The 25,467-nt window shown below is 40.0% G+C and overlaps 1 protein-coding gene across 1 annotated transcript in view; it reads left to right on the top strand.

Moving 5' to 3' along the window:
* Positions 1-9,107: 9,107 nt before the first annotated feature.
* The window catches only part of LOC135498977 (atrial natriuretic peptide receptor 1-like), an 813,512-nt gene continuing 797,152 nt past the window's right edge, over positions 9,108-25,467 (top strand). Inside the window, exon 1 of the mRNA XM_064789559.1 lies at positions 9,108-9,297. The gene's annotated coding sequence lies outside the window, so the exon portion shown is untranslated. The remainder of the gene's footprint in view (positions 9,298-25,467) is intronic.

The following is a 25,467-nucleotide window of genomic DNA, read 5'->3' as shown; positions in this document are numbered from 1 at the left end:
GTGACAATGGTCCCGTTGTGACTTTTCTGATCCCATTCCACAACTGGCTATGACCCCCAAGTAAATCTAAGGCGTGTGGAGCCCCGGTTTTTGGATGGCATGTGTGCCATATGACCAAAACAGTTTTCTCCAGCCAGCGAAGTCTGTTGTGTGTACTCTAGACAATGCGCGTGCCTCAGTGTACATTGTATACACAGCATGTTGTGTATTCAAGGAAAATGTAACTAGGATTCACAGCAGGTAGCATAAAATCGGAGGCGGGGGTTTATAATGAGCCTAATGAATCTATATCATAATACTATAAGGCGGCTCGCTAAAGTGCCATTTGGGGGTCGTGTTTCGTCTCGAAATTTTGCACGTTTGCAGGTGATATGTTATCCTGATGCAACGTCATGTTTATTTTCGGAAATTTACTTCAGCGGAGCAGTAATGAGGGATTTTTAATCGGACACGGTCAATTCTCCTTACCACTCACGGAAGCCAAGCCATTGCTGTTTAGTATGCAGGGGATTAATGAATCACCTGCACTCCCTGTGGGGTGACTAACACAACCTGTTGAACGGCTGGCTGTAGGGGGGTGATTGGAACAGCCTGTACACGTGTTGACCTGCTGAACCAAGGTTAATGTTATTTTCAATCCACGATTGTAGGTCACCTGATCTTCGAGATTTCGCGGGGAAAGAAATTGTAAACAAACGTATGTGTGCAGTTCAAATGTAAACAAAAATGTATTTTTGGTACTTTCGGTTGCTGGACTTGGGTTTTCCCGCAGTAAGGAGCTGGGGTCAAATTGGTGGTCTATTGTTTATGGGTGCTGTGTTAGCCAGAGCTAACCCGTGATAATGAAGGTTACCATGGTATGTTTATGTGCTCACCACAGCTCTCAATACTTGATCTGAAGAGGCGCGCTGAACCTGAAATGGCCTTATCAGGGAGCTGCTCACGGTGCTGAACTTCTAGCTTGCCTGTCGAGTAAGTGCCTTGCCCGAGACCTGGCTACATGTAGGAGGAGCACGCATTTTAAAGTTATAGTAGTGATAGTGCAATTGGTTCGAGCTATTTGGAGGCCGACATGTGAAGGCCTATCTGCATGGGTACTCCTTCTTCTCTGTATAAAAAGGCGCATATTGCTGACTAAGGAACGAGGCATTGCCTCATCATCTCTATCGGACCAACTGATATACTTTTATATGCACGCATACAGCACCACAGCTAGGTCCGAGTCTGTGGACAAATGGTTGGTTTAATTTGTCTCTTCGATATGGCTCCTTTGATATTGCATTAGATGTTTATTGCAATTAATCTATTCAAGGTATAGCCCATTTGAACCTGCCTGCGCCACGGGTACAATGCTAGTATTAATATAAAACACTATGAACATGAAACTACTGTCTGTTGCATACACATCATGATGTGTACATATCCTCTTCCAAAAAAATGGCCGAAGGGAGAAACGTCGGTTTTGGAAGTCCACGACTTACAACGATCACATATTTTCGTGGAAATCCATACAGATGCACAACGTATCCGAACTGTACGAAATATGTATGCACAATTTACCGATTATGAATATCATATCGAGTGGAGAAGTTGATGAGCAATTCGTCGCAAAACATGTCTGGGATACGTCTTTCGTATTCACTGGTGGCCAAGTAAAATAGAAATGCTGTTGTTGACATTGTTTTAAGGGCAGTTATGATAAAAATGGGAATTTGTAACATGGTTAAAAGTTATATTCAGCACGCATTACCACAATTAGAAATTTTCAAATTCTATCACCACTTTGAGATTTTTTAACCACGTAGGCCTCGTGCATACGCCTAAAGGAAACCCTAGCTTGTTAACGCTGGATGAATTTGCCAATACAGCTCGCGTACTCTAATCGCGATATCCACCAACTCCGTTCCCCGATTTCTTTTGTCATGACACCAACTACGCCAGTACGGCCAATGCATATCAAACGAAAAATATCATTATCACCCGATCAGGATGGGACGAACACGACAGGTTGACGTTAGCATCAATGCCCACGTATAGAAAAGGAACAGAGACGTCTTTGATCGAAATAGGTGATGATAATATTAACCTGTTGTGGTGAGTTACTGTTTTTACAGATGGCCAGAGACCTCTATTAGCCAGCGTGTACATTCTGTGTACATTTTAATGAACATAGGTTGGTGAAAAAAGTACACCAAGGGTGCTTTAATTCCCACCAAATTTTATGTGTTATGAAGAGGCTTTTAGTCACAATCGATGAGGATTAAAGTTACCAAATTGCGGCTTTCTGGTTCTAATTTGGTCCTTTATTAGACTAAGTTTAAATGAATTGAATCATTTAGTGCACTAGAAAAAAGAAGGATGTTTTATGGGTGTATTCCTGTTTCGCCTATTCCTGTTCCGCCTATTCCTGTTTTATGATGTCACGTTCCCCTCGCAATGGGGTAGTTAAATCATGCTACACTGCATAAGCTGTCTTCGGTCAATTTTGAGGAGCATGAGGTTGGGAACCGCACGTTATCCCTAACAAATGATAATTTTAGAAAGACCATGCACGCCTAAATAACAACACTTTCAATTTTTAATATTACTAATGTGAATTGATTAGAGAATGCGACAAACCGATCTTGATAACATCGACCACCACGAAACGGCTTACGTGGGGGAGATAGGATTTAACCGGCAGCGTCAATAAGCGAATTGTCGGTTTTTACTTAAATCCAACACCAGGATAATCAAGTGTCAACATAACACAACCATACGCGAGTATCATTTGAATGATATACTCGCGATCGGTATACTATATTTTTCTGGCGATCTTTAACAATTTTGTGCACGTCTTCTTGACATTTGTGCTCTCTGCTACCTGACATATTTGCAAGACAGCGTATCAGCCTTGCAATATATGTTATTAAGCTGTGGGAAAATCCTCGCATTATCTCGCAATTCGGGCTAATCGAAGATGTGAACCGAATCAATCTGCGGTGCAGCCATCTTGAAAAAGAAAAAACCACAACCAATCAGCTATCTCGTAACTGTTCGCTTATCAATCAATCCGTTCTATTGTGCGTCATGATTGGCTGACGTCTAATCGCAAAACCGACAATAATTCTGCGCATTGTGTCTTAGATTTAATTAAGATGTCAAGAGTTTTTCACAAGCAGTCAATTTAAGATGATCTGTCTGAATAGTAATTGATTTAATGGGATGAACACTGACATTCTGAGTAAGACTGATTTGGCTGGGGCCGTGGTGGCGATGTTGCTTCGGCGTGGGATGGTTTTGCTTCATTAAAAAGGAGAGAGGGCCCTGGTAGCTTATTGTTCACGGGCCACGTCAAAACGAAGGAATCAAAGGAAAGAGAGGAAACCGATTAATGATGCTCGATCTAGAGCCGATATCTGATAGCTAATAGATAAATGGGGAATAATGGTTATAATAATAATAATAATCATAATAATAATAATAATAATAATAATAATAATGATAGGTTTCCCACCTCAAAGCGCATTTAGGATTATATAAATATTGCACTTCAAGCCATGGAATAGTAAAACATATTCAACGCTGCAAAAAATTATTCCGGCCATGGAATAGTAACAATTATTAAACGGTGAAAAAAATTATTCCACTCGGCGAAGTGCATGGCAATCACGCAAAATATCCAACTCCTGGCTACCGCTCGTAATCGGGAGGACATGGGTTTGATTTTAAGAAGGATCACCGCTGTTTCGTATTTGTGTGCTTGAGCAAGGCACTTTAGGCAACTTGCTTTTCTCCACCCGGGAATAAATAGGTACCCAGCTGGCAGAGATTACAATCGATGAATGTTAGTCTAATGTGCAGGTCAAAAGCTAGGTTTAACAATGAACGACTGAAACCAGTTGAATGTAGCGCTATGTATAATACTCATTTATACATGTGACCTACTTTAAAGCTAGAGAGAAGTACTATCAATGAATCGAGTCAAACAGACGATCGAACCCAGGCAAAGTCAATCTGACTTGTCGAACACTATTTACAAATTAGATCAAGATTGTGTACAATTTTCATTATCTTTTCGACCCAGCTTTGGAAAGCCCACAGCTACGACCTGATGCGTACAAAGGGCTCAACACGTTGTAGAATATCTCTAAATCTCCATGTCAGTGTGACGTTTAGCTATAGTGCAGAGGGCGGGGACTTAGTTGGGAGAAATTTAAGAATGTTTGATTTGCGAGACTATACGCTAGAAAACGCCATGCATATTTGTTTGTCCTGTCCTCTTCCTTCAAGTCGGGCACTTGTTGGAATTTCGAAAAAAGATAATAATTAGCGTAGTATATTGCTTAAAATAAAATAGCCGATGAGCAATGCCTGATGGTTGCATTTATGTCATAATCGGTTTAACCCAATTGTTAATACTCTTCTGCGATTATTTTCCGTCAATAGTAGGTTAAACTGGCTTTACATTGCATCAGTAGATCCACTAAACCGGCTTGACGTCACAGAAGAAGATCCACGAACCATTCACTTGCCATCTAAGTCACATCCACAGAGTTTCCCCGCGAGAGTTGTCCCAGAACGATTTAAATCTATTTATATAGCGCCGTGCAATTCAATTTAAAATCAATTTACTCGATCAAAAGGAGTCAACGGCAGGTTTTGTTGAGTGCCCGTTGCTGCGTGATATAGGGGAAGGATGGCATTTATCCTGTCTTGAACATCGCCCGAGCGTCTTCGCTAGCTGGCTAGAGGTTACGAAATATAGTCGAGCAAATTGCTGTGTCTTCAGACGATTTCGTCCCGGATATGACAAGCCGTTTGTCCAATCATTAATTAAACCAGAGTCTTATAAAGAAAATATAAATGAATCCTCCGTAACGGAGATTTGTTAATTTACGCCACTCTGCACGCAAACTGAAACAACAACGCATTTGCTTCGCGATTCCACATACTCTCTGCGATTTAGCCAAACTTGCACTCAGTGTAATACGCACCCTTTACCTAACAACGAATAGTTTTGCCGCAAGCGTTCGTGTGCAAATACTTAACAGGAAGTGGGCATCATTCCCATCTAATCACAGTCGTTTCAAGCAATTCATGCGTCCTCCTCTGACTGTTAGAAACGACGTAAATGATGAAAACCACAAGCACATTGGATGTGACTTTGACCTTTTGTCAACCTAGACAGACCATTGATTCAGTGATCACTTAATGAACCGCATTATCACAAAACATGTATAACTATTGACTGAACACCGTACGTATTGTGTACGTTGCTCATTAAAGTGTTTATACAGTGTTCGGCCATCGTTTAGTTTGTTTATACAGCTTACGGGCACTCAATTAATCGGATATTGACAAAATGAAGAGTAGAATATGAATCGTGGATGGGTATGCCCTTGACTGCCTTGATTGTCGATACCCACGGTGCTGCTGTTTGAAGCTTTTTTCGGTGGTATCTCTGACTTGGTACTGCTGGCTGCCGTGTACTATCGCCAAGCATCTACCGGCGTAGGCGTATATAGTAAATATGAGGAGACTTCAGGATTGACGTCCACCGCTGGTCAGTCGGCATGACTATCCTCAGCTATATCAAGTAAAAAAAGGTTCAAAAATTACCAGTCACAATCGATACCAATGGAACACCAGTCAGTAATGCTTGACCAAATAAAATCGGATTAAAATCACCAGGACTTTTGAAATGTTTTGATCTTAATCGTTGCTCAATACATTTCTGTCTTTAACTTTTAGGCAAACATCGAATACACTCTACATTCTGCGTTTTGCTTGGCTCGGAAAAGTGTTTTCTTGACCTTTAACAATGTTTAAGGTTTCAGCCCACAATTTTAACGATGCTGTTGACTCGGCTGTTTGGCTTGCACATTTCTTACTTCATCTTCTTCTTATTCGCGTTTGATATTCTCTGTATAGCGTTACTACATAACAATACCTATTTCGCTTATAAACCCGGCTGTCGTCTCACGACCCCAGCATTTCGAACTACATTAAACCAACCAGTATGAGCACCATTTGATATGTCATTGTTTAATGGCTAGCTTTCCACTCTGGGGAACTCATCATATTAGTTTGCAGACATTTCGTGATTTTATGATAGTAATTAAAATGTATTCTATTTTAAATGCAGATGAATATATATTTATCGTAACCCAAATTCCATGTCTGCCGCGGCTCTGCGCTTTAGGTGAGCAACAAGATGATGAAAATGCGGTGGCCATTATTTCCATATTTTGTTTCTTCTCATAAATCCACAGTCGCCAAAAGTTTTATAATTTCTTTGACACCATTCAGAAATTGGTTAAATTCTTTCGTACGCGCCTACGCAGATAGCTATTCCTGCCATTGCAAAGAAAAATATAGGAGGAAATGGCGCACTGCTAAAGTTCTTTAAAATGCAAGATGTTCCTGGATGACCGCAACTAAGCCATTAGTCTGATGAAATCCTCGGACAAGCCAAGCTTCAAAATCTTTTCGTTATTTTCATTTCCTTTGCATTGCCGGCGTAGAGCTTCGTTTCAAGCCTTCAAAATAGTTTAGTATCACCTATCTAAGACTCTACATAAGTCATAGGCCATACGATAAACACGTGGTATTAAGATGGCGTCTGCATGTGGGTAGTTGTAAAACAAGAAACACACAAACGAAACAGAAACGCAGAAACGCAGGAACCACCACTCCTGTGGCGAATTCTGGTCTGCAGACACCATCCTGTTGCCATGGTTGTTGCCGCGAAAGCGGGTGTAACAAAAACAGGTACTCAGTCGGAATGGAAGAAGGAATGCTCATTTCCCAATATCCCTTTTAGCATCCTCAATGGCCCAAGATAGCGATAGTGGCGCTCCTAGGTTCCGAAGTTCATACATTACGCAGATGAGTAAACCTCCCTCAAATGTTTTTTCCGGATTTCCCAAAATCGCTAGCAGTTCGAGCATATTCTAGGAGGAGTGTTCATTCTCGCCGGAGAACTCCCCAATTTCTAATGAAGGCAAATCTACCTAGAACCTCATTTACATAAAGCAGATCCCTGAAGACAGATTTTAAGAATTGAACCCATGAACGAACACTAAACTACCAGAACATTGCAGTGCGCCACCATTTAAAACAACAGGCTGTAGGAATCGAACCTACCAAAGCACTACGCCAGCATCTCAAAACGACTGCACTCCCATCGTGCCCTTGATGGAGTCATCCTCAGAGTTCACTTTAACGACGATATCAACGACTTGGTCATGGAAAGTATCGTGGTGCCGCCGATGCCTGCGCCTCAATTCTAACTTTTATGAAAGCCTGTTTATTTTTCGTTTCTGTGTTTGGTTCATGTTTTTCTGCGTCTCTGTTTCGTTTCTGTGTTTCTTGTTTTACACTATACCCTCAGCATATTAACGTCACATGGACAATAGCTCGGTAACGTCAAGTTTTCCGATAGTCCGAATGTTTCGGCTTGGCCTTTGTGTCTATGTTTTAGTATAAATTTAAAAGCACACGAAGCCATGGAAGCGGGTATTTTAGCTCAGCGAAACAAGAGCATCCAAAGCGATGCTTTACGTGCAAGTCCAATGCGCATATTTGTTTCTTATAAAGCACGATTCAGTGACTGACGATATCCATGAACTTTAAGTATTCAGTCAAATCCCGACTTTTTTCTCCCGCGGAGGCGTCATAATTTGCATTCGCGTTTAGTGGTCATAAAACGCTAGACAGCTTACCAATTTACTTGTCATGTAAAGAAAAATGGCGGACTTTAAGAATGCGATAGACCTCTTTCGGCCGTGGATATAGTACTACGCTAATACCGCAACCTTCATTGTTGAATACTACAATATCGCATGCAACTAGTGACAAAACACTAATTACCATTCGCCAACCATTTTCTTGAGTTGTTCTGGTGTTTTGTGGCACAATACCAGCACCATACAAGACATATCGAAGCTAAATCCCATATTATCGAACTTGCCCGTACAGCCTTACCTCTTGACAGATAATATTAGAATAGACGCCAATATCACTGTTACCTATGAATAAATCGAAGCGTCTACATGTATATCAACAATATCATATGAGCAATTACAGGCGGGACAAGAGATACCGGTCTACTAGAAGGAAAAGGTGTTGATTCTCTGGTGATGATGTTCAGAATGTTACAGCAGACGAAATGTTGTCATTACTGTCAAATCGTAGCGATGCAGGATATCGCTCCGGGTTTCTGATATTTTGAACTTTCATGATTTGACATTATTATGGAGCAGTTGAATACAAGAAATAAGATACCGACCTACTAGCATGGATGTTACCATTCCAGTGTTACCGAAGAAACATAGTAAAGTGGATAACCCTTCTTTGTAGATTTATATAAAAAACAACACTACAACGTTGTATAAAATAGACGACGTTACGGATATTTTGATTCCTTTTTCAAAGTCTAATGTACACCACAGGAAATATATGTTTATATACAAGTACAACAGAAGACGTGAGGTAACCCTTCTTTGTAGGTCATCGCACTTTAAAAAACAACAACAGGTTTTTAAAGATGTAAAAGTTCAAGATTTGACAATATCATATAGGAGGAATTACAGGACAAAACATAAGATACCGACCCACTATTCGTGTTACCATTCTAGTATTACAATGAAAAAGTATGGTAAAGTGGATAATCCTTATTTGCAGAGTGTTGGAACACTTTTTTAGGCGTATCGAGTTTGACCACTTCTGCAAGATCCTCTTCCTTTAGAATTGAATAGCCTTTTATCATTTTATAGAGCCAGTACTGTCCTCCCCCGATCAGTCAAACAACTATTGCAGTTATTACCGTAAAAAAGTGCCCCAACTCCGCGATTATAAAAGTTGGCCCTCCCTTTTAGCAGCCAGCAAACAGCAAACGTTTAATCAGGCCCCGCTTACACCAACATGATATAAAATGGATGTCAAACTATCAATTGATACATGACAATAATAGTAGGCCTACTTATCCGCTCATTGAACTATTCACTATCGTATAACGAGCTGGTAGTTTGCATTGGATTCAATGCGAGGAACGTTTCTTCGTATAACGTGCTGCTCACCACCAACCAGTGTGCTTATCTGATACCAAACCTTCTTCCAAAGGATTACGCTGTCGCCTTACTGTAAACTGTAACATAAGTTGCGTCAGTTAAACGGATATCAAATTGGATATAAGTGGATAGAAGATCACATATTATTGACGAGTTATTATTCAGTGTGAGTTCTAAAGGAATGTGGATTTACTTCCCGGGTTAATGATTGGAGTTGAAAACGGAATACTTAAGCTTATAACTGGTATGTTAATTAGACGCATTGTTAGAGACGGGCTCGTTAGAGTCATGTCATGCATAGCGTTAGGTTAAATTTGAATCATCTAAATAGGTTGAAATCATCTTTTTATGGTAAAGTTAAAAAGAAATAGCAAATATTCCCAAAGTTACACTTGGGAATGATATATGTAACATAATATAATAGGGTGTCCAGAGGAATATTTTGCTTTTTCATAATTAGCTTAATTATTTATAGATATTCAGATTAAATGTAACATCGACAACTATAACGCGTATTGTGCATGTACTCGAAAATGACAAATTATATACCATCCAGACTGAAAGATGTGCTTTCTAGACCAAAAGAGAAGGGAAATAATTAACTCTCGCTTACAGATACATGGGGCTTGACTGCACTGTACTGTCAATACAGACAAGCGCCGTGTATCGGGTTATGAAAAAAAACAAAAACTGTCAATTAAAGTTGTATATCGGAGAGATGGACACACCTGTGCACATCTAGAATGAACTGTGTAAACATCTTGTGCATGTGGGTACTGTACAAATCGTGGCCACCATGTGTCTGTCCACCTCTCGAATATGGAACTTTAAAGACATGCAGTTTGTTTTTCTTTTGAATACCCCAATTATGCTGAAAAGTTATGTTTGGGTGAAAGGCTTGATATCGTTATCCTGTCCGAAATTAGTGAGCAGTTCTGTGCACTTTGTCAGGGTATGTTCAACATGCAAATCTCAGCTCGGTATTTACATGCACTGAATGAATACGGAATATACCTGCAGCTATGTATGCCTATTCAAATAATGTGTGGTTTTATCAATATGGTTTGTATCGTCCTATTCAAATATCATAGAGGATGTCTTGTGATCCTATTACATGCTTTGCACAGTGGGCTACTGTCTAAGTCTATAGCGCCTCGATAAAGCGTTTCTTTTGTTGTTGCTGCCTGCGATGATGTCCTTATGAGACATATATCTCGCACGCGGTGGTCAGCGCAGGTGCAAGGAATAGGGTTCGCTGCCAACCGCAATAAACCTCAAACCCAGGCATTACCGGTTTTACCTGCAGACGAGCGAGCATATCTCTCGCTGCAGCGATAATTGTCACGGATCACCATAAACATCGCTCGTGTGCGAGACGCCTTCCAGTAAAAAAATGTTCATTCTGGTCTCTCTGTTGAGTTCGACGTTAAGTTCCTATTGTATCATCAGGTCGGTGCTTCTTCATTTTTCTCCTATTGATCCAATCTGATATAATTGATACCAATACGCCATGCTAATAACGATTAATTAGCCTACTGGTGATCTTAATGAGGTGCCATTAATTATCTTAGCGCCTAATGAGCGATTCAGGAACGCATTCTGAAAGACATTTATTCCCAAGCGTGAACGCTAAAAATGTCGGGTATCTATAAACCTAAGACCAAAGACCTACGACTCTATTAAACTAAGAGCCATGTGACTATAAATCAAAGACCCAACTATAAAACTAAGACCCCAATGACTATAAATCTAAGACCCAACTATAAAACTAAGACCCATAGGACTATAAAACTAATTGGGTCTAAGTTTTATAGAGTCTTAGATCTTAGGTTTATAGACAGCCGGAAATGTCGACTTAACGCGAAAGGAAGGCGTAAGATGTGTTGTTTTATATCATCCTAACATTACCTCTACCAGGACAGAGACATCCGCATACCTGATTTTTGAGAAATCGTTAAACTGCAAGAAAAACAGTGCATGAGAATGATGAACACCCGACAATATGTCTACCTGAAACTTGCAATCAACGTCGAAAGCTGCCTCGCAATTAAAACACTATTGAACCGTGGTCTGTTGGAACAAGTGGCGGCGCATGGTGACGATGAAATATATTAATATCCGACCACGCATCTTCAAACCTTACGTGTCCAAAAAAACTATTAGTGAACGAATCCAGATAACACAAATCATTATTTTTTTAATCACTTTCAAGTCTTTTTATAAAGCACTTAAATAAGAAACACACACCATTGCAGAAATACAAAGATAATGGAATGCTTGAAAACTCTCTCAAATTGTCATGCTCACGATCTTAAAATCACTTTGTTTCGTGTATTGAATCATTAAGTCAGAACTGTTGCAGTAATGATCTTATGAAAACGTAGGGAAAGTTGATTGGGGGTACGAATACGTTGCATGTGTGCCTCCAGTGTGTAGAGAATGTTTGTGAAGTTATGTTTGTAAGAAAAAAGGACGTTGCATAAGAATTTTATGATAATCGTACTTATATATATAGATTTACGACCTGGGATGAATGAATACACAAAATACTAGTCACACTTTTGGTCTAGACACTGGGCATATTTCTGAAAACCTGTACGCACTACTGACTGGAAAATATCGATAGAAAGTCCCAGTAGGAGGTATGACCTCATTGTTTGAGCTAAATGACAGTGTGCACTGGACAGTGTTTGTACGGAGACAATATGAATTATTTTTAATCGTAAGAGGCTGAATTACTCAAAGTAAAGCTGTCGTATGTTGGGTGAGGTGCATCAATATTTCACTGTTAAGAAAAGAGCAATATTTGACGTTGTTCTCCACGCAATACCAGAACATCACGTAGAACGTTATATAATGGGCCGGCATGGTCGAGTAGTTCTATATACTTATTGAAGGCGCATTTTAGATAGTTTGGCTCTATCGCGAATCAACTCCAAGTAGATCGACATAGTTTTCCAATTTGATAAGTTCGTATATTGGTTTAAAGAATTGACACTGCAACATTAGTTTTATGACATATATTTCTTTTTTTCAATTTCCCCGGCAGTGTACGTATTGGACCTCGGTAACGCAAGCTTTTACTGACCAGGCTGTGCAATGATTTGTTGTTTGCTCTGATACAATATTGCATATTGGCGCGGCAGATCGTTGAGAGAGTGAATTGCCACGTGCAGTTTGTGACTATGCTTCCAAATAACCCGGAGAACATAGTTCTACACCCGAAATCAACGCTCTCCTAACATGCCTAATGTAATAACGCTTTTATCCTTGTGTTTGTGATAGTTGAGGAATGAGGCATCGGCTGACTTCTCTACCCTAATCAGGATTTGATCTCAAAACTAAAGATATGTTTCAATGTGATTTGGGTTAATTTTTTTAGTAGGCCGAGTTAACATACATGTTCTGTTCCGTTGTCACTTGTCGCGGTTCATATGTCACACGACACGAGTATGAATTGATATTTATACTTGAAAACGTGACATGCCTGCCACGGCAAGAGGGTGTAAAGTGACATCGTGAATCATACTGTTTGTAGACCGGTGTAAAAGGAATGGACGTCCTAGGAATGCAGGACCCCATACACCAGCTGTGCATTGGGTTAGTTACATAATCTTCAACAAAGGAACTCGGCGACTCTATTCACTTTAACAAATGGACCGGACTTAGATTCCGGGGGACTTGCATTTCTTTTACATCGGGTTATGGAATGACCCGATACAACGTCAACACGCAATTTACAAACGTCACCATCTTAGCCTAGTTTCAGGAGACATGAGCAGATAATTGTCCTTGTTTGAAAAATATAATTGCCTAATGAAAGGAACTTTATAATTTTCAATCAAGCATGAGGCAAACATTGACAATGAAATCGGTTAAAACATCACATATCATATTCCATTTCATTACACGAGTCCGAGCTGGTGTGTCAATCAAATTGAGATATATACACGCAATACTCCTGTGAACCAACAGGTTGGGTTTGCCTTGACTATTGTAAAGGGAGATGCAATCAATGGGCCAGGGAATTAGTGCGGGGTCTTTCATTGTAAGGGAGACCCGGTGTAACATCTGTGGTTGTTTCCCATGTGTCAGTGTTTCCAAACAATAGGCAGCTAGAGAGACCATGACTTTTCAATAGGGGGGATACACAGAAAAACTCGTAAATCTATTTCTGAGCGTTCCCAAACAATGAGGGGAAACACTCAAAAACAGAAACACTCAAAAACATTACACCGGACAATTATGCGCGAACATTTCCAAGGGTCGATTGGACTCAATCACTTGGGTACCACAGTTTTAAGGGTGATTCAATTCCAGTCAATGGGTTTTAAAGATGCAAGGGTCATACGGTCATATATCAATAACGCACGGGCATTGGTTAGTCCCGGTGGGTCTGAATTGTAAGGGAGATCAGTGCTATTTCTTAGGCTGAAACAAAATTTAATTCGTTTGACTCTAGGCTGAGAAGAATTTTAAATTAGAGATGAAACGAAGATGATAGCGATAACATATTTCAAGAATGTGTATATTGGAGCATCGACCGTGGGTGCTTAACGTTTCATTAACACCATGAGGAATCAACGTCTTTTGCTGAGTACACTATCGTTATTTGTCCGCAAACATAACTATCTCCTTTTGCGCTGCAAAAAAAGCTTTCGGACAACGTTTGATGAAGGGCTCTGGTATGTTGTACCCTTATTCGTAATCTGGTCAAGAAATTACTTGAACAAAAACAGGTACAGAATCTTCTGTGGAGAACGAACGAATTTGGAGTTTGCATTTTCCTTGAAATGTTAAGGCATTTACCATAAAAGGCAACGCGTTCATATCCTTTCTTGATGTGACAGATGGTACCCTTTTTATTCACAAGTACCAGATGAAAACACTTTCATCATGATGCTACAATCGCAAATAGCTCATTTTTACCATTAGTTGATAGTTTCACAACCCAAGAATTGGCCTGTAACGGGGTGAGTGGATTCGCCATCCATTGTTTATGCTGTTGACGTGAAATGAGGGAATTCTGATTCACTGGAATGTAAGGAGCTTTGATATGAATTTTGGTCAATTATTTGTAGAAGTATATAATCATGTCATCATGAGTATATAAATATGATTAGGAATCTAAAATTGATTGTTATGATAATGAGAGTACACTAAAATTAGCATTTCTATGTTGACAGTCACATGTACAGTAGAACCTCTCTATTAAGGACAACCTCGGGACTGTTGACAATTGCTCTCCCTAATAGAGTGGTGTCCTGATTAGAGAGGTCAAATTGAATGGAAACAACCCATTTGGGACCAAGACTAGTGTCCTTGATAGAGAGGTTGTCCGTAATAGAGATGTTTTCCTTAGCAGAGAGGTGTCCGTTAAGGGAGGTTCCACTGTATATAGAATCCGGTGTTCCCTGGACATTCGTCCCAGGACTCTTCAAACCCATACACCGGTCTCATCAGTCGATCCTGTACATCAAAACTTCTAATTGGTATTTCACATTGTCTTAATTTTGAGTTATTGCGCATTCCCTGGAATAACAGGCTGCGAAAATTGCATAAATAAACGAATGGAAATAGAAAGTAAACACTTTGACATGAATCGATATTTACATTTGAGAGTAAATTTCCGGTTGCACATGTTCATTTTAATCAGGAATTCATTTTTAGCTCACATGGGTGAGCTTATCTCATCACGTCTTTCTTGTCCGTCGGTCCGTCATCCGTCGTCGGTCCGTTGGTCCGTCATCCGTCAACAATAGAGGCACGTTTGCTCACTATTGAGTCTAGAAAGTTGAAACTTGGTGTGAGGATTTCTTTTGACAACATGACTTGACACAATGTGACCTACTTTTCAGGTGTAAGTAGGTCAGGTAATAAAACTCAATGTCAATTATATCAAGACACATTCACTATGTGATCCTCAAAGGTGCATAATTAATCAATATCATCAAGATTGACATAGAGCGTAAAACATTTTGACCTTGACCTAGTTTCCAAGGTCAAAACGGTCAAACTCTAAAATTCCACTGAAATTGATACGTTTCACTACTATTTGTCTGAGATTCTTCAAATTTTATATGGAGACACATATTGAGCATCTGTACAAGTTGACCCAATTAAGGTCTATTGTGACCTAGTTTATCAAGTTCACAGAGAACTCTTAAGTGTCATTGACAGTGCTACGTTTGTTATATCTAAGAGTCAATTTAACCTCCATATGTCATTTCATCTGCAACTAAATGATTCCCAGGTGAGCACAATGTTCCCAGGACATTTCATTTCTGTGATTTTTGCTTAGTCTGTGCCAGTGGTCGCCGTGTCTTCATCAATCGTCTGCGCAGCAGGCAGCCACATGTTTCCGTGTGTTAACCCTGTAATGGGCCAGGTCCACAATTTATGAGGCGCCAGCTCAGTCTGTCTCAATCTCCTGGCAGTGATAGGGTGTAGGGCAGGACATTCCATACAGACATTTCAAAACAAGACATTGCTAATGTCATATGATTCCCGGGTGATTATTCGATAATACCACTATCAGGTCGAGCACAATCGCAACCTTGTAACATTGAGCATGGGAAGTACATGCACTTCCACAGGCTAGGGTAGTGTCGTAGAATTGTTAGGTAGCTTACATGGTCTTGCTACATAAGTCAAGGGTATGACACCGCCATTGGGTCACGGAATATTGGCTTCACTGATACCTTTATCATAGGCTTATTATTTGGAGTGATCAACTATGATTTGTCAGTTTCACAATAACCTTCACTACGGACTATTAAATATAGTCCATTGAACACACCGACAACCCGAACATGCTTGTCATTTGGTGTCAATATGATCTTTCAGTTCACAATGACCTTGACATTTTACCTAAATATGGCTCCGATCGACGCACGATCAAATTCTCGACGCCGACGTCGTGGTGTTGATTCATACTTTCGCGTGCGACGGCGATGGCCATCGGTGTCCGGACGCGCGTTCGGTCGGCGTGCGATATTAAAGAGTTCAACAAATTTGAACTCTCTGCGTCCGATCGCGGCGTCGTACCAATGAATGATCACTTTTCTGGTCATGGGACCAAGGACTCATGTTTATGCATATTTTCAAAGGCGCCAAGACGGGGAATGGGAATTGATTACGTCGTTTTACGCTTGAGCTTCCTCACATATAATCGCGTGAGCATTCATAGTCACGCGATACGACGCCTACAAAATCGTGCGATGGCATAGGCGACCGACGCAGGACGCTGCGTTCGACGCCGGCGATGGTCGTGCGTCGGAGTACGAATCCACCTTTAGTCTATTGATCAATGCTCCAACAGTACGCAATCATACATGTTAGTTGACTACATGTTTCGGTCAGTCCCAAAAGTCGAGATATTTGAACTCACCAATTCGATATATTAACATAATCTCTGACGAGATGAGAATGAATTGATTAGCTCTTTGCAGGCTCAATAAAACATGGGAACAGGACTTGATTGCACGACTAATTTGGTATCTGGGTCAATCCGGGACATGTCATGAATCCCAGCGTAAGGGGCAAGTATGACGTAACGCCCGGAGGGGTCCACCGCACTGGCCCGTGACTTTGGTCTCATTAGATCAATTTTGTATGTTCAAAAGTAACAATCAAATTCCCCAGTTGGTTGATACCAAAATAAGCATACAAAATCACCGGATATTTTCTTTTGACGTTGACACTGAAATCAAACCAATGCCTCCACTGTAAAGGGAAACTGTGCACAGATAAACTGGCATTCACTCCTTACGTACTAGGTAGACAAGTACTCCTAGTGCATCAGGTAATCATTACGTTTATAGCCCCTTGGTGATAACACCATTCGTAAAGCTCTAAAACGCCTTTTGTACGTTACGAATTATCAAGATTCTGAGACAAGCAAATCAGTCATGCCATCGTCCAGTCACAAAAGAAAAAAAGGGCACAATCCTTGCTGCGATGCTTTTGGAAACTGGACAGTTCACCTACACATGTATTATTTTAACAAATAACCTTTTTTAAATCTAAAATTGTCGCGCTCATAATAGTTTGATCTAGCCCGCCAATTTACCCTACTGTAAAGCTCGACCATCTGTTCAGGTATTAGGCTCACGGAACAATAGGTCTAAACTTGGGAGGACCTGTATTGTTCGAATTTGGTTATGAGGGGCCTGTAAACGTAATGATGCTGTCAGTAACGGCTCAATGCGTTGAGAATGTACCTAGTTATCACTTGAAGTAGGATCTACCGAAAGTCAAGCTGATGTATTGAGTTGTGCGTGTCTCTAACGCACCCATATGCTCACCGGTTTCATGTATCGGAAGTGATAAAGTGATGCTGTTTTCCCTCTCACTACATTCTAAATCACCGAACAAATGACTGCTACCTGATCCAACAACAAAAGAACTGAGATCAGATAGTGTTTCATGCATGTTATATTACACCAAGATGGCGGAAATCACGCCTGAGATATCCTCCGTAATATCCTGTCATTTTCGCCATAAAGGATGAAAAGCGTGTATCGCAAATAACGTAAGGGAAAAAGATGAAGAGGCGTTTGACTGACGAATCCAGGCTAAATAAATTTGTATGCGATTATCGTACCGTCCAGCTCCACATAATCCAGTTTCTTTGTTTTACATGGCAATGTTCACAAGACTAGTCAACAGTGATTCGTGTTTCATCGAGCAATTCTGATGGAGTCATCTTTCGCCGTTGAAAATAAAGGTCTCAAAAGTCTCAAAATGTGTAATCAAAATAACGGGGCAAAATTTGTTTGCTTAAAGTTTGGCTATAAAGGGACTATAGGGTATGACTTGCGTATGACTTGATGAGGCTTTGATGACTACCGAGGTGCGAGAAGGGCATCGAGTTTGTCGTTAGAAATGCGCTTCTATGTCTAGTCAAATTACATGTAGGATTGTCATCCAATCCCAGACTATAAGTCTGTTCGATCACCATCGTAATGTGTGTGGCATAATTTCAAATAAATAGATGAAATGTAATATCAAACTAACTCAAACACACCAGCTGCATCCCTCTTGTGTTCTCCAATGAGGGAAAATTACATGAATGTAACATATCATTCGCTTGGCCTCAATCCGCATTCACTAATGATGCCCGTTGAGTATGAAAAGCGTCAGGAGAATAATGTCAAAGGAGTGGTGTCGTTAGAAACAGGACGGAGGATGATAATATTGATAAAACAAAATCGAAAGTCACAATTTGATATGTCAGCTCTTTTATGCAGACGTAGTCGATATATGGTGGCTCTATGCCGATGCAGAGGAAGTGGAAAATCTCACCATGGAAAAGGTGTCCGGCCATATTGTATTCTGACGGATTCCGGCATATAGATCTATAGGTACCATGACCGTCAATAGCTCAGAGATTAAAATAGCATGAGAGAGTACATTAATAACCGAACGAAGAGCTGTTAAATACGCATTGGATAATTATACCTGCAATGAATACTGGTGTGCGCACCGGATAAAATATCCTACATAAGAATTTCCATCGCATGCTCGTGCGCCTAATTCCTGCTCGACGGGCATTTCTATATCTAGTTACCAAAAGTTAGTTCAGTTCGCAAAATTTGCACAAAGGAACCAATCCTTTAAGAACAGCATGCAATATCTTGATTGATACCGTCACTCAAGTTTTTCTATAGTACGTCATCTTTGACAAGGATATCATCTGAACTAATCCAAGTGATTTAGATCTGATGTTTCAGTATGGCCGCGTCTTACTCCCGTCCCACAAGAGATACGTCCATACGCTGTTTGACAAGCTTTTAAGATCATTCACTGATATTTATAGAATCATGTTTAGAGACATTTCGGAGTGGTTACGAGTGAAAAGGAGCTCAGTTTGGCAACATCCTCGTTTGTTGAAGAGATCCAGTCGTGGCAAAAGTTTTTATTTAGACTAGCTGAACGTCCTGAAAATAACTAAATTGGTGATTACTTCTCATGCAGCTCATTGGCTACATAGTCAACTACCTGAGTGGAACTCGAAACTGCTAACATTTATCAATGGAATCGTATTCCCGCCTTAGGTTTTGACCGGGCCGTTCAAAACACCCCATTTTTATAAGCGTTTCGCTTTAGGTTTTCTTTAAGTGGTGTTGCTGCGCACACTGAGAGTTCATTTCAGACTTCGAGCTTGTAACTTCATCATGGCTCTCAAACTATAGTGCTGTTGTCCACCACGTTCAACAGAAAAAAAAAGTAATAACGAAAAAGAGATATACGGTAGTTCATCACTATTCGATTTTTGGAGTGTCGTTTTTTTTAAATAATTGCTTCGTTGCTGTTGACAGAAACGTTTGAGTTTTCAGAAGTCACCTAAACATTCAGTCTCCCCCCTCCTACTCCACCCTGCGCGAAAATGTAAAGAAAATGATAGTTGTGTATACACTGATATTCTAAACAGCGAAACCTTGTACAATTTCATCCATAAAACACACGTACTAGCGCGTAAGCATCAATAACACAATACACTAGCATCTCACTAAGGATGAGTTCAACGGATTATTTCTTCAAGACAATGATGTTAGCTGATCTTCTGACTTAAACCTGATGCCTTCAATAGGTTATCCTCGATCTTCAATACCGGCAGGAGATCAATACGCGCTTATCATATTATGATATAACATAACGCTATACAGTCATGCAGTTGAAAATTCTTCAAGCAACTCTTATCAGAAATTGCAAAAAGTATATTGCTGTTGAACAAAGCCTTGAACGTGCTGACAACCTGAAACATGTATCTCAGTTTGAGCACACATCAATACGGGGATTTGACTCCAGCGACCCATTATATTCTTACGTTAACCCATTGTCAAATTTCTGATATTAGTAATCGCTAGCAGTATATAGCTTTTGCACAATTTTATTGCTTCGGTGAAAGCTACGTGAGACATGTGTGAATATAGGACAAATGAATGCGGGGGATATGAATCAAGCGTAGTAAATGCGCAGCTAAAACGGCATAAAATCGCCCCCTTCACTGCAGAATGATCCACCTACTAGTTATTTCTATTTTTGCAAATCTGTCATTTTGATTTCCGACAAAATGAAACAAATTCAGTAGTATTATGTCACTTTTGGTTACGAATTATTCTTTTGATAAAACGATCTTGTGCTCTGGCAAGTAAAACTGAACAAAACGTAATTCTAGGGTTAACAGCTGCAAAAAAATATTCAGTTTAATCAATACATGTATAATGGAATCTCTTCACTTCTTAGAAAACTTGAATGAAGTTTGAAATCGTGCTGTATTTTTGCAATAAGAGATTATTCTGTTCTAATTCAACTAACATCACCATTCTATGATTAATTGATATCGCCTGAAGCAATGGAATTCCTAAATCAATTCACACTGGGATTTTGTTTAGATTAATGCAGCGTATAATCGGCTAATACCATTATTTGATTGGACTGATGCAAGTGGGCCCTGCAATTTAAAATAAATTGCCTTAGATTGGCATTAGCAAAATAAATACACATTGCGTTACTGGGTCGCAACCCTGATTCGAATGTTGAGGGTGCTGACGGACAGAGCAGAGCAGTGGTGTTGATACACCAAATATTCGGAAGTGACGTTATTGACGCCTTTCACCTCTCAGGAAGTGGGTCTGATCCAGTTAGTCTGATCTAGTTGGTCTGATCCAGTTGGTCTGATCCTACGACGTCCTGATGTGATCGAGAGTCGTGCTCTCTCACTCTCTATGTATCTTTCTGACAGGTTTAGGTGTCTCCCGGGATCTGTCTTATAACGAGAGGACGGGATGGTAGTTGGAAAAAAAGTAACCTGAACATTTATTTCAGCCAGATTGGTAGAGAAATAAAATGTTAGTATACAAAGGGGCAAATGGCCAATGCACTACGTCGATGCATACAAAACCATACAAAAAAACAAAAAATTTCGTAAGAATGGTTAGCCTACTTAAATAAGTAAATTATGTTTGGTTGCGAAGCAGGGATTAACCCAAAAACAAACTTCAAAGAAATCGAACAATAGTCCCAGACCCCAAACGATGCGGGTAAAACATGTACGACCTTAACCAGGGTGCATCAGGTCGTTCTTGAGGTAAAGTATATTGGTGGTGAAGATGCTGATAAAGGGGCTTAACTGTGTCGCCATTAGGATATTGCTTGGATAAGAAGGATCGAATCAGTGTTTTTTCTTCGCTGTAGCAAATCATTTTGCTGAGGCGGCCATGATCAGGAAACCTCCAGACACCTTAAAAGTTATATGGCCGCGACAGACGGCTGAGTTCCCCATCCCTCAATCGCTTACTGTGTAATTAATGTCTCAGACTCTGTTTAACGGAGGTCATATCATACAGAGGTCACGTTTTATATGATATATTACTGCGCAGTGATCAGGGGGGTCTCTTTCGGTGATCCCAGATTAGGTGTACGGGGGGGGGCTGTGTTGGGGGATTCCTTAATGGTGACACGGAGCGATGATCTGTACGGTGGCAAAGATAAGGCATGGTTTATAAAAATGTACTATAGGCAGTATTAAAAGAACATCTCAACATACACGTCTTAGTGCTTCATTCAACGCCTTCAATAAGCTTTCCTCGTTAATTACCAATGATGCCGACTCTGTTTACCAACGAGGTCTGATTGGGTCACGTTTTATGAGGAAGAATATTCAGCTTTAGTGTGCTCGGCTAAGGATGGGATTACACTGTGGGTTTTGAGAATGGGGATCATGTCGGCGTTGTTGCTGGTGTTACTGGAAAGAGTAACGCGAGTCAAGGTAATTCGCAAGAAAAACGCTTGCAAAAATGGACGGTTTACAGGTACGCCTTTGTCAAGGTTCTTAGTTAGAATATCTCAACTACGAGAATTTTACAAAAACCTCGGAAAGATTGTACGAAACTGATAATAATGAATTCTTCTATAACTACAACAAATACATGTATATTTAATAAATCTGTGAGAATCTAATAAGAATAGTATCGGGATTTTTTGTCTTGATGAGGCACGTAGGACGAAAATATTTACGTGGTATGGTTCTATTTAGTTATGCACGTTGATAAGATTTTGGCTTAAATATATTAAGACAGAATATTATAGCAATTCTGTAGAAATTGGACATGCTCATGTAGAAACTGAAAGAATTCTTAAAGATGAATTTTACCGAACGGATGAGATATTTGACCTGGACAGGTGTTAAGGATACTATGCGGTCGTTATAACAACGCTTGCTGGATATTACTTAGTTCATACTTCATTATGTATTCGACTCGGTGTAGAGATTATCAGAAAATCCAAACAATTACCGATCTTATATTTAAACGTTATTGACTGTTGTTTGTGGACACAGATGTAAACGGATCGGAGCTCAAAGAGTGTATTGATTAGGGTCGTGGCTCTGTTATTTATATATATGTACGTATATGTGAATTTGACACCTAGGGTCGACAGTTTTATTAAACATATTAGACAGGCGCTTGATAAACTGTTCCATTCTTTATTGATTTGCCTCAAGGTTATATATCGCGACATGTCGATAGAAGATAGACGGAAGTACGATACACGAAGGTCAGTCGCTGCCCTGCCAGGGAAAATCGAAGTATACATTTTTTACGTATACATTTTTTACGGTTTGGACAAAATCAGCGGAATGATTTTTTTTTCTTGATATAGACAATATTTTCAGTATAAAGTATTTTTATCGAAACATACGTCACAAGGATTGGGTGGTTAATATGTACAGTACAACCTCCATTAGCGGACACCTCTCTATTAAGGAAACTCTCTATATTAAGGACCAAAATTGGTTGTTTTCATTCAATTTGTCCTCTCAAATCAGGACATTTCTCTATCAAGAACAGAATTTGTCCTTATTACAGAGGTTAAACCGTATGTCCATTGGCTGTGTCGTCAGAATAAGCGACGATTATCAGTAATGACTATTACAGAACGACCAACAGAAATGGAACACATCTCACGCATATAGTAATTTAATGAAACATTAATTAAGAGGCGATCCGATGTATGGACAGTGTTTACAGTGTGTAAGTTACATTGTAACCATGCAGGAGAATTAATATGTATCTGGACAGACATACGGACTTGGTTAGTGGATTCGTCGGCTGGGCTGACGTGCGGCTGGCGCGGATCTCTGTGTGATTAGCGGTATGACCAATGCAGCCATTCCAGTTCGGATAATGAAATAAGTAGTTCGACGAATAAGCTTTATTGACATGTTTATCTCGATGTACTGGACACGTCTTGCTACAGATGCATTGATGACGCGCCCTCTTATTCGTATTTAAGGCTTCTGTGACCGACAGTCACATTGATACACATTTTGCTGACGGATATATGAGGATATTGCCATTGTTGTCCATCGTGCATTGTTTTTTTCACGCCAATGCGAGAAAAAATGACACCCGGCTGAAAGGCGGGATATGATGGAATGGCAGGTGATTCATCCACTCTAAATGTCCCAAACTGTCCCAAACAATGCCCTAACAACAGACTCATGTATTACGCATAGATTGTGGCAAATCTTTATGACGCTAAATGATGCTTTTGAAACACGGCGCCATGCCAGCGAAGAGTGATCCCGACGTATGTATGATAATTATGTCAGAGAAACCGAAGATGTTTTTATTCGGCTGAATAGCTTGCAGTTTGGTTCAAACTTGGAAATAGGCTGAAACTGGCGATCTTGCAGCCAAAGAGCAATTTCCAACGAGGCGAGTGTGGGAATTTACGTCGCAGGTTCAACTTTAGGGGAGCAAAATAGGATCAGCCGATGTACACTTCAGTATTAGTGGCTTCATGCGGCCGTCACTTCACCCCAAAGTCCATTTTGTTCCGATGAAGCATAACCAAGCTGAACCACATACAGTGCCAAGTCCGCCAAGTGAATCACTTCACCAGAGAAAAGAACACTTGGACACGGTGACAAGTAACATATTAACGGATATTGGAACTGAAGGGTCAAAATTGCTAGATTGTGTCCACATTGTAACCTTGTCAGAGCAATGATACGCGGGTGACCAAACAAATGGCTGGGCCATTGGTTTTCTGGTCAGACGCTGCGCCGAGCGGGAGATTATCTCAAAGATCGACAATACAGGCGCAGTAATTGAATATGGAGCGACCAGCATGTCAAAATGTTTACAGAGGTGGTAATAATTATCGCAGCGAGCTGACACGATAGTATTTGGAGATGTTGTCATTTTCTAGTAAGCTTTGACTAGTGACGGGATGAACGTGTCCCATATTTTGCGGGCATATTGACGTCCTTCTCGTCATTTGACATTTACAGATCATTCTTGTATGTGAAGAACATCGTAAATGGTGATCACTGTATTATATGATAAGCATGACGATCATTGTATATGAAAATCACTGTAAAGGATGATGGTTGCATAGAATAGTTATCATATAAGATGATCTTTTAAATATGGTTATTGTATAGGATGGTTAGATTGATCGCTGCATAGGATGATCTTTATATGTGATGATGATTGTATAGGATGGTCATTGTATATGATGATAATTGCATAGGATGATCATTGTATGTGACGATAATTGTATAGGATGATCATTGTATATGATGATAATTGCATAGGATAATCATTGTATGTGATGATAATTGTATAGGATAATCATTGTATGTGATGATAATTGTATAGGATAATCATTGTATGTGATGATAATTGTATAGGATAATCATTGTATGTGATGATAATTGTATAGGATGATCATTGTATATGATGATAATTGTATAGGATGATCATTGCACGTGATGATAATTGTATAGGATGGTCATTGTATGTGATGATAATTGTATGGATGGTCATTGTATATTAGATGATCATCGCTGAATATGATGATCATTGTATTTGAATGATTTTTGTAGAGAATGGCCATTGTATAGGATGATCATTGTATAGTATGATCATTGTGTAGTATGATCATTGTATAGTGTGATCATTGTATAGGATGATCGTTGCATGGGTTGATCACAGGGACCATGGTTGTATAGTGTGATCATTGTATAGGATGATAGTTGCATAGGTTGATCACAGGGACCATGGTTTTATTGTATCATTTGGCAATATTTCACCAAAGCAATTCCCGCTACGCGGTGAGAAACCTACTCAAGTACAAGAGGGGGGGGGATTTGAATTACCCGGCGCCTGTTGGTTTGGTGGGAAGCGAACGTAACGGTAGAAAATGTTTGATTACAGTACCAATCACCGCTGGGATCGATATTTTCTCGCGGTGGCAGCAGAGGAGAACGCACTTGATACTAGAATCAAGCCTTCATCCCTGTCAAATCCAATGTGAATTATCAACAAGGTCACTCAGAAAATGAAATGAGATCAGACTCATGATAACAAACCATTAAGTGTGCATTAACTGTTTTCCT

This window comes from Lineus longissimus, chromosome 14 (genome assembly GCF_910592395.1).
Source record: "Lineus longissimus chromosome 14, tnLinLong1.2, whole genome shotgun sequence".
Taxonomy (NCBI): domain Eukaryota; kingdom Metazoa; phylum Nemertea; class Pilidiophora; order Heteronemertea; family Lineidae; genus Lineus; species Lineus longissimus.
Note: the sequence above shows the minus strand (reverse complement) of the source record. Positions and strands in the feature narration are given on the sequence as shown.